Source organism: Vombatus ursinus, unplaced genomic scaffold (assembly GCF_900497805.2).
Source record: "Vombatus ursinus unplaced genomic scaffold, bare-nosed wombat genome assembly UNPS02009205.1, whole genome shotgun sequence".
Classification (NCBI taxonomy): Eukaryota; Metazoa; Chordata; class Mammalia; order Diprotodontia; family Vombatidae; genus Vombatus; species Vombatus ursinus.
Window position 1 is genome coordinate 8313266 of NW_020948983.1, and position 9974 is coordinate 8323239.

The following is a 9974-nucleotide window of genomic DNA, read 5'->3' on the forward strand; positions in this document are numbered from 1 at the left end:
CCAACTTTAAATTTATGAATCTAAGAAAATGAATGAATGAAGGAGGCATTTATTAAGTACCTACTATGCACAAAGCACTGAGATAGAAACTGAGGATATGAAAAGAAAAGCAAGACAAATGCTACCCTGAAGGAGCTCATATTCTGAAGGGGGATTCAGCACATGTGGAAGGCTTCAGTTCCAAGTCAATAGAAAAGTCCTATTGTTCTCAGGGTGTGACAGCAATGAGGACAGTGAGGACTCTTCTTCGATGTCATTTTCATAGAAAAAAAATTATATCCGTATTTGATGTTGAACCATATGACAATGCCCAAGGACTCTGGTGGCAACAAAGAAAAAAGACTTTCTCTTCTAGGTCTTTAGTAACTATGGCTATCACATCAGCAGAAACTAGTTACCAGGCTGCATCTCCATAAGGGTTGCTCCCCAGGACGATGGCTGAGGGCACTGGTTGAAAGAATGGCTGTTCCCAACATCATCCTAAAGGAACAAGCCTGAGAATCATCAGGCAAGCCTGGGCCCTCATCCCGGGCTCTCTGATTCACCTACTATGTGATCTTGGACAAATCATTTCTCCTCTCTGGGTGGGACTCAAGACTTCCCAGCTGCAAAATTAGGGAGTTAGATTGCTTCTCCAGGTCCTATGTGTCCATAATTCAATTCTATGCAGACTTCCAATGCACCAGGGATGGCCTAGTATCTCTCTCTCTCTCTTCAGTGAAAGAGTTGATGAGGATGAACATGGCAGATGCCATATCATTTAAGGGACAGTTTTCACGGGCCTTTTAATTTTTTTTTTAAAGGAAGAAGATTTTTTGAAAATAAAAATAAAACTAAAACTATCACAAACTCCAACTCCTTGGGGGAAAAATATCTCTTCCTTCTACATTCTGTACAACAGATGGATGAACTGACATTCAACTTTTTACTTGTTTGTAAGAGCAGGTGGCTAAAAAGGTCCTACAAATAACTATAAAGCAGAAAATCTCCCTTACATCTAAGGAGTAACTTGGCAAAGAAAGACATCCAAAATAGCATATCTCAAGAAAATATGCTTAGTGGCCCACAGTGACTTTTTGGGCTAGGCCCTTTATGGACGGGTGACTCAAGCAGAGAACTAGGAATAGTCAGAGCCAGGGGGCTCTGACTCACTGTCCCAAGTTGTAACCACTAGACCACAGTCTCACCCAAATAACTACCCCGTCTTTCTGAAATGGAAGAACAAAAATAAAACAAAATGCCCTCGACAAATCTGGCTGGAAAAAGGCTCACGCTTTCAAAATCTCTCACACATTTCCCCAGAGACTTAGCATAACCTCCCATTGAAGGAAATCATTGACAAGAAAATCAAACCACAAAGAGCATTCTCTTGTTTTTAGGTGAAATTCCTCACTTGCTTGACTCTGGAGGCATTTTCCTTTCTTAGGGAAAGATATTCTCCTTCCCCCCCTTAATGGAAATTCACCCAGATTCCATGGTGGGTAGGTGGGTATGGGGGGGGGGGGTGTGTGGGTGTGTGTCTAAGGGACTATACATGAATTTTTATTGAACGGTATTGTATGACTAGAACACCGTCTGCTTGTTTGTTACCTGTAAACTCTACTTGGTGAATTTTATATAAACCAGAACAGGAAGCCAGCTTGAGAGTCAAGGGAAAAGATCAGTGCTCATCTATTTAGGAAGAGCTGCTCAGAAATGTGATGCCCACCCAAGTCATCCCGAGCCATCTCTAACACAGTGCCAGTTATGATATATAAACACATCCTGAATAATAAGAGGCAGCATGACATAATGAATAGAGTGCTAGGCTTAGACGTCAAGAGACCTGGTTCAAATTCTGTCTCTTGACACTTCCAAGCTATGTGGCCATGTGGTAAAGCACTTAACTTTTCACAGACTCAGTTTCCTTATCTGTAAAACGGGGATAAAGTTACTATATTACCTGGTTCACTCAGACCATCCACCGGAAGGAGAAATACTGAAACTTAAGCTTAAATACTTTGTCCACATAATGAGAAGACAGGACTCATTGGAAAAGATGTTGGGAAAGACTGAAGGCAAAAGGAGAAAGGGACCACAGAGAATGAGATGGATAGATAGCAACACAGAAGCAACAAGCATGAGCTTGAACAGACTTCAGGAGGATAGAAGGGCCTGGAATGCTATAGCCCATGTGATCTCAAAGAGTCAGACACAATAGAACAACTGAACTCACTAGGCTATTATGAAGAAAGTAGACTACTGGTTAACTGCATCATTATAAATAATTATTAATAATTGCATTGGTCAGTTATGTTTCACGTCATTAATATATTATGACAAACCCTCTATCTTGAACACTTACTGAATAGGTCTCTCTCTCTCTCTCACACACACACACACACACACACACACACACACACACGATAGACAGAGAAAGAAAGAGTGTCAGTTGGAGGGAAAATTCACTAGTCAGTGAAAATCTGAGCTAACGCTAGAGATCAGCGGCTTTTAGCCCCCCAAACTGCCTAATATATTGTTTGATTGAACCTCATGTTGTCATAAAACCAATTAAAAGAGGTAGCTCTGCACACTTTTTTTTTCTTTTGGCCCCAAACTATATTCATCATTCAATGTCCCATTAGCAACTCACTTGTGATTTAGTCTTAGACATATGCCTGGGACAGTACTAGCAGATTAAGGATTTGCAACCAGGTACTACTGACTTCAAGGACACCCCTATGTCTATTATGTCATACTGCTTCATATCCCTATATATAGTTTCAGCTGGGTGGCACAGTGAATAGAGGATAGGCCTTAGAAGGAGAGATATAGGAACTCAAATCTTGCCTAATGAATTTACTAGCTATGTGATGCTGGACAAGTCAAACTCAATCTGTTGATCTGTAAAATGGGGATAATAATAGTGCCTACATCATAGGGTTGTTGCAAAGATTGGCTCAAATGAGATAATACATGAATAGACAGCACTTTGCAAACCTTAAGGCAATATATAAATATTGGGAATTATTAAGTATAATATCATTATTATTTATTCCTATCCCACCACAAATATTTAAATAAAATACACTGGAGTCTGAACATGTCTACTCAGAAATATCTCAGGGTTAGAAGGGTCTTTGGGAGTCATTTAATCCAACACCCTCATTTAGCAGATGAGGAAGCTGAGCCCTCGAGAGAAAATACAACATGCCCAATGTCACACACAGCCAGCTGGTGGTAGATCAAAGACTTGGATCCCAAGTCTCCTGATCCTTACTTTAGAGAACAAAGACAAAACGTGACAAGAACCTGGAACAAAAGACTCTGATTATCAGGGTGCTCGCTTTGGAGTTAAAGGGCATAACTTTAAATCCTGCCCCTATCACTACCCTTGTGACTCTGGGCAAGTCATTTATCATTTTATACCTCAGTTTCTTAATCTGGAAAAATAAGGGAGTTGAGCTGGATGGCTCTAAGATCCTTTTCAGCTCTATTGTTAAAATCCTACAATCCCTTGAATAATCCTTCAGCTATTATACTCCAAAAAAACGGGGAAGAACAAATTTAACTGTCTTCCAATAACCAGCAAGGGGATAGTTATGAGTTTAAGTTTATAGAGAATATAACTCACATGTAATTTTTCAATATGATAAATTTTCATTTATCCAGAATTGTTGAAGATTAAAGTACTGAAATTGTAGTTCTATTTGGGTTAACTGGACACTGCCATCTGTATGAAGAGTAACAGTTTCCAAAAAATATATAATTGGAATTTCAACAAACAACAGCTCACAATGTGGAAAGCACTCTAGAAAAACAAAGATGAATACTGACCTGTTTCTTGGCCTTAAAGAGATTAGAATCTAATGGAAGGAATATAACTTACACAAAAAAGAATACTCTGATACTAGGCCAACTGTGGTAAGGAAAAGGGAAGGGAGATCTAAAGTGCCCCAGCAAAATTTGAGGAACAGAGCCCTTCAGGTGGGGGGAAATCAAGGAAGCCTTCATGAGAGTGAGGGAATAGTGTAAATTACAGAGTTGAGTGATGAAAGAAGACAATAATTTAACAAAGCAGAGACGAAGAAGCACATTCCAGGCATGGGAGAAGGCGGGGAGTTTACCCTGTGTAAATGCTAGGAGCCAAAAAAGGGCACGACATAAGTGGTTTAGTTTGGCTGGAACACAGTGTGTGGGAAGGACAATAATGTGAAATAAAAGGAGAAAATACGATAGATAGAAGTCATACTGTGGATGGCCTTAAAATTAGGCTAAAAGGTTTATATTTTATTTTGTTAGTAATGGGGAGCCTCTGGAGGCAAGGGAGACAAATTAGGAAGCTCTTACACTAGTCTAGGTGAGAAGGAATATTAGAGTGACAGTAGTGTAAGTAGAGATGGGGAAAGGAGACCGTGCTTTTGTGTAAAGAGGAACAACAGGATGTGGCAACTGATTGTATGCGTGTACAAGAATTAGTCTTAGAGCAGGTAGAATCAATGACTACTCCAAGGTCTCAAGTCCGGGTGACTGAGATGATTTTACTATCAACAGAAATAGAGAAGATGAGGAAAGGGGCAAGTTCGGGCAGAAAGGTGATGAACACCACTTAAGATATGTTGAGTTTTGAGGTGCCAATGGGACATTCCCAAGAAAACAGCTGTTAAAAATCAGAAATGAGGAACTGTTTAGGGAAGAGATTGAAATATATTCATTAGAAGTCACCTACACAGAAGGAACAATTAAGCCATGAGAGCAAGAGAGAGACAGAGAGAAAGAGGGAGGGAGAGATAGAGACAGAAACAGAGCTAGAAACTGACAGACGCCGAGACAGACATAGAGACAGAAAGCAAACAAAGACAGAAACAGAGACAAAGATAGAAAGAGACATAAGGAGAAAGAGAAAGACAAAAAGAAAACAACCCAAGTATGACGGACATTTGGAGAGAGCATCTATAAAAGCTATCAAGAAAGAAGGAGTAGGGGCAGCTAGGCAAGAGCTCCGGCCTTGGAGTCAAGAGGACCTGAGTTCAAATCCGCCTCAGACATTTGACACTTACCATCTGTGTGACCCTGGGCAAGTCACTTAACCCCAACTGCCTCACCTCCCAAAAAAAAGAAAGAAAGAAGGAGTAATCAACTACAACAAAAGTTGTAGAAGGATCAAGTGAGGATAAAAGCCACCTATAGATGTGACCACTGCATTGTTAAGAGATTTAGAAATTAGGTGCATTAGTAGAGTGACAAAGATCGAAATCACACTATAAACAATTAGTAGTAGATGATGAGAAAATGTAGACTACTCTTTCAAAGAAGTAGAAAGAAGGAAGGAGAAGGCTGGTGTAGTGGCAGATATGCTGGGCTCAGAGTCAGGAAGCCGTGGGTTCAAGTCTTGACCTTGATGTTCAAATAGCATTGTGATCCAGGCAAGTCACTTAACCTCCAAGTTTAAATGTCCTCCTATGTAAAGTGACAGAAACATTTCTATTATCTGCCTCACAGGGCTGCTATAAGAAAGCTTGAGGGGACAGTAAGCAAAGAAAAGGTTTGTTCAGGATTTAGGAGACTGGAATATACTTAATGTCAGAGGAGAAGAAGTCAGTAGAAAGGGAAGGATTAAAGATGAGAGATACTAATTGATGGAGCTCATTAGAGAAAGGATTTGGAGAACAAGTGGTAAGAAGATGGACAATTTCACTCTCAGATACTGGAGCGGAAGACGGAATCAGATGAGGACCCAGGGCTTTTGAAGATATATACCAACTACTAACCTCCCTGGCTTCCTTTAAGTCTCAACTGAAATCCCCACTTCTACAGGAAATCTTCCTCAACCCCGTTTAATTCCAGACTCTTCACTCTCTCAGTTCCTTTTTTATGCTGTATATAGTTTGCTTTGTATATATTTGTTTGCATGTGGTCTCCCCCACTAGATTGTAAGCTCCTTGAAGGCAGGATTGTCTTTTGCCTCCTTTTATATCCCCAGTGCTAAATTCAGCATCTGGCACTTAATAAATGTTGATTGATTGAAATAGAGGAAAAGAAATGAGAAAGTTCACAAGAAATGGCCTGTCACAGGATCAGATCTAGAGTTGGAAGGGACCTCAGATGTCATTTAGCCCAACCCCCCTCACTTTACAGGTGAGAAAACTGAGGCCCAGAAAGATTGGGTGACAGGTAGAGACAGAGGTAAAATTGTCTGCTTATCTGACTAAATCAATCAGTGGAGGATGAGGCTGGAGGAGAGATTTGGAACAGGTGAAATGCTAAAATAATATGAAACATAATTTCAGAAAGCAATTCAGGATTTTTCATGTCAAGATCTTGTCTGATCTCAGAGCCATCACCTTCATCATCCACTTTCACTGTCTTGTCCCATATATACATGGAGAGGTACAGAAGACTTCACTGACCTAAGGGCATGCCCAGGAAGTTAGACTTTGGAACCAGTCCCACAGTATAATCCAACTGATCATTTGTCTCTTGTCTCTCTCACAAAAGAAAAATGAAGGATGTGTAAAAAAAAAAAAATAACCCAGGTTTTCTACTTTTTGATGACTGGAATTCAAGATAAGCAGAAGTTTAATGAGCCACTGTATTAACTGAAGAAAAGAAAACAAAACCATTGCTGCCAGAAGACTGAGTGCACAGTGTACAGGAGTGGGAAGAGGAAAAAAAGGAGCAAAGAAGTTTGAAAGCGCCCATTCCTGCAAAAGAGAAATGGTCAAATTACCAAAACCTAACATTGGAATGATCAAGGATCACAACCATGGAGTACAAGCACTTCCCATACGGCACTCCAGAACTACTGTTCAGTACTCCAAGGAAGACCAGAGCAGAATTCTAAAGATGGAAAACATTAGCACTGGCTTTGAACTTCTCAGGCTCAGGAATCCTTCATATTTGTTTTAAGCATATATATGTATATATGTGTGTGTGTATATATATATATATATATATATATATATATATATATATATATATATATATATATAGTTAAGTTTTTTTTTTTGTTTTTTTTTTTTTTAGTGAGGCAATTGGGGTTAAGTGACTTGCCCAAGGTCACACAGCTAGTACGTGTCAAGTATTTGGTCTGAGGCCGGATTTGAACTCAGGTCCTGCTGACTTAAGGGCCGGTGCTCTATCCACTGCGCCACCTAGCTACCCCTAGTTATGCTTTTCTAAGAGGTACCTAACAATAATACCACCAGCTTAAAGCTGTCAAACATGTTGTAGCTTTTCAATGTATTTTCATATCCATCAGCTTATTAGATGCTCACAACTCTCAGGTAGGCAGAACAGGTATGACTATTTCACCTTACATACAGGGGAATAAGATCCATAGAGGTTACATGACTTGGTCAAGCTCATATAGACAGTAAGTGAAACAGTTATGACTAGAAGGCAAGCCTTCTGGTTTCTAGTCCAATGTTTTTTCTCTCTTCATATTTCTCTTCCATATTATCCTTCCATCTCTCTTCCTCCAATCCTCTGCCAGAATTCTAATATCCTATTTGATTCCCAGATATCCTCACCTGAAAATGACCCCAGAAGTCATCACACCTCAAGATTCACATCCTGGAAACATCTTGCCAGTCCCCAAATCCTTCCCTGCATCTCCCTATCACTTTATCTCTCTTCTAGACAAAAATTCCTTCTACTCTTTCTCTCTGATGTAGATGTCCCTTCTATTGAAGTCCTACTCTGACGCTTCATTGTGATGAGGAGGTGATGCTACCTGCTCTGAGTCCATGCCAGCAGGTCTTATCAAACTAGAAAGGCTTTCATTATGCTTGTCTATCTAATGTTCAAGAACCAACTTAAGTCAGTTTGGAGAGGCATAAGGTGCCTGCAGGGATGAACAATTCAATTCGGTTTAGTCTAATCATTTGAATTTTCAATGACAGCATTTCCCAAGGACTAGCTCTACCAAGTCACAGAAGGGTTACAATCTGTGTCAGTGAAGGAGTAACTCCACAAATGAAATTAGGAATCCTTGAAGTTATTAAAGTAAAGAGGGACGGTCCCATTTCCATGTAAGAACTACTGAGGTTTCTCATAGCAGAAGTAATTTCCTCAAAGATGGGTAGTTGCTCAGGTTCATGACTTCACTCCCCTTCCTCAAAAGCATTCAAAAGCCCTTACTTTAAACCAGAAGTGTTATACTCAGAGCACCAGATTGAAATGTAATTAGGAAATGTTTAACAAAATAAATAAAAATACAACACAGATAATGTTAAATTTGTGGTTTTCTAAGTGAGTATGAGGCTGCAGAGATCCCTCTATTTGAGTTAATACCACTGCTTTCAACTCTTTTACATCTGTAAATTGTCGCTTCTTTCTGCACAGACATTAGAAGAACACTAACCTAGAAACATCTCCAAGACAGTGAGCTACACTGTGCCATCATCCCCTTTTTCCTACACCCTGAAAGCCATGCTTAGTAAACTCGGGCCTAGGAAAAATCAGTCTATATTCTCATTGAGCCTCGTGAAATGAGATGAGGGCCAGGATGAAAGAAATATGAAAAGATATGTTGGAGTCAAATCATGCAGGGATTTAAGAACCAGACCCTATCCAGTCTGAGGGGGATGGGACCAAATAATTTCTAAATGTCCTTCCAGTTCCAAGGGCTTGCAATTCCATGGTAGATATGGAGTTTAGCATAAATTCTCTCCATCTCAAAAAAAAAAATCTTGTTCCTTAACCTAGCAATACAGTACGGAGTGGGAAGGCAGACTGACACATTGGATAGATAGTAGATTTGGAGTCAGTAAGACCTAGGTTCAGTACCACCACAGACATGTACCACTTGTATGACGCTGGACAGGTCACTAAATCTTTCTCGGCCTCAGTTTTCTCATCTGTAAAATAACAGCACCTACCTCCTGGTTGTTGCAAAAATCAAATGCAATAACATATAATGCATTTGGCAAATCTTAAAATTTTATATATATATAGAGAGAGAGAGAGACAGACAGAGACAGAGACAGACACATATAGACACACATATATACATACATATACATACATATATGTTATGTGTATGTATATATATGTGTGTGTGTGTGTTATATACATACACACACACACACACACACATATGCTAGTTATCATCATCATCATTCTCACAGTGGAAAAAGCACAAGCCTGGCAATCAGCAGGGCTGTGTTCAAATTCTAGCTCCTAAATTTACTGTGCAGCCACAAGCAAATCTCTTTCGATCCCAGTTTCCTCATTTATAAAATAAGTGATAATTGTTTGTACTCCCTATCTCCTGTGTGTTGAAATGAATACATTCCATAGAAGCGCACATTAAGGCAGACCCTACCAGAAAATATCTCCCTTTGGACTGGAAAACATTACAATTTTTTCCAAGTTAATATCTCCATCATCATCATCCCAGGACCGTCTTTTCCTATTAAGGTTCCAAGGTAAGGTCTTGGGCCATGAGTTCAGGAACCCAAGCAATCAACCTACTGTTCCTACATTGTACTGATTTGAATCTTCATATAAATTCCTCTACAAGATGGTGAGCTCATTTGGTGCAGGGATGATCCCTTAACCATCTTTGTTTCTCCCAGGACCTAGTACATAGAAGATATTTAATAAATATTTGCTGAATGAATTGATGTCAACTGATAAGCTGACACAGGGGAAAGAGGGCTGGGTAAGAGAAACTAGGTTTGAATCCTGATTCCGTCACTTACTGTCTGGGTGACCTTGGTTACATCTCTAACTCTATGAGTCTTGGTTTCTTCATCTGTAAAATAAGGGAGTTGCATGAAATAATTTCTAAAGTCACTTCCAGTCCTAAATTTATGATTCTATGAATTGGAAATGATTGGGGGAACTGGACGGAATATCACTAGATGAACCCAATTGGATTTGGAACATTTTTGTTTTAAAAGTTATGTTTTTAAGTCTTTCTCAGTCTTTAAAAAGGGAGGAGAAAGCATGAAAACAAGATGGGTAATGTTAAAGTATGAAAAAAAAAA

The 9974-nt window shown here is 39.5% G+C and overlaps 1 protein-coding gene across 22 annotated transcripts in view; it reads right to left on the reverse strand.

Moving 5' to 3' along the window:
• Positions 1-9974, reverse strand: part of TCF7L2 (transcription factor 7 like 2) — a 158089-nt gene that overhangs the window by 146003 nt on the left and 2112 nt on the right. The window lies entirely within an intron of this gene.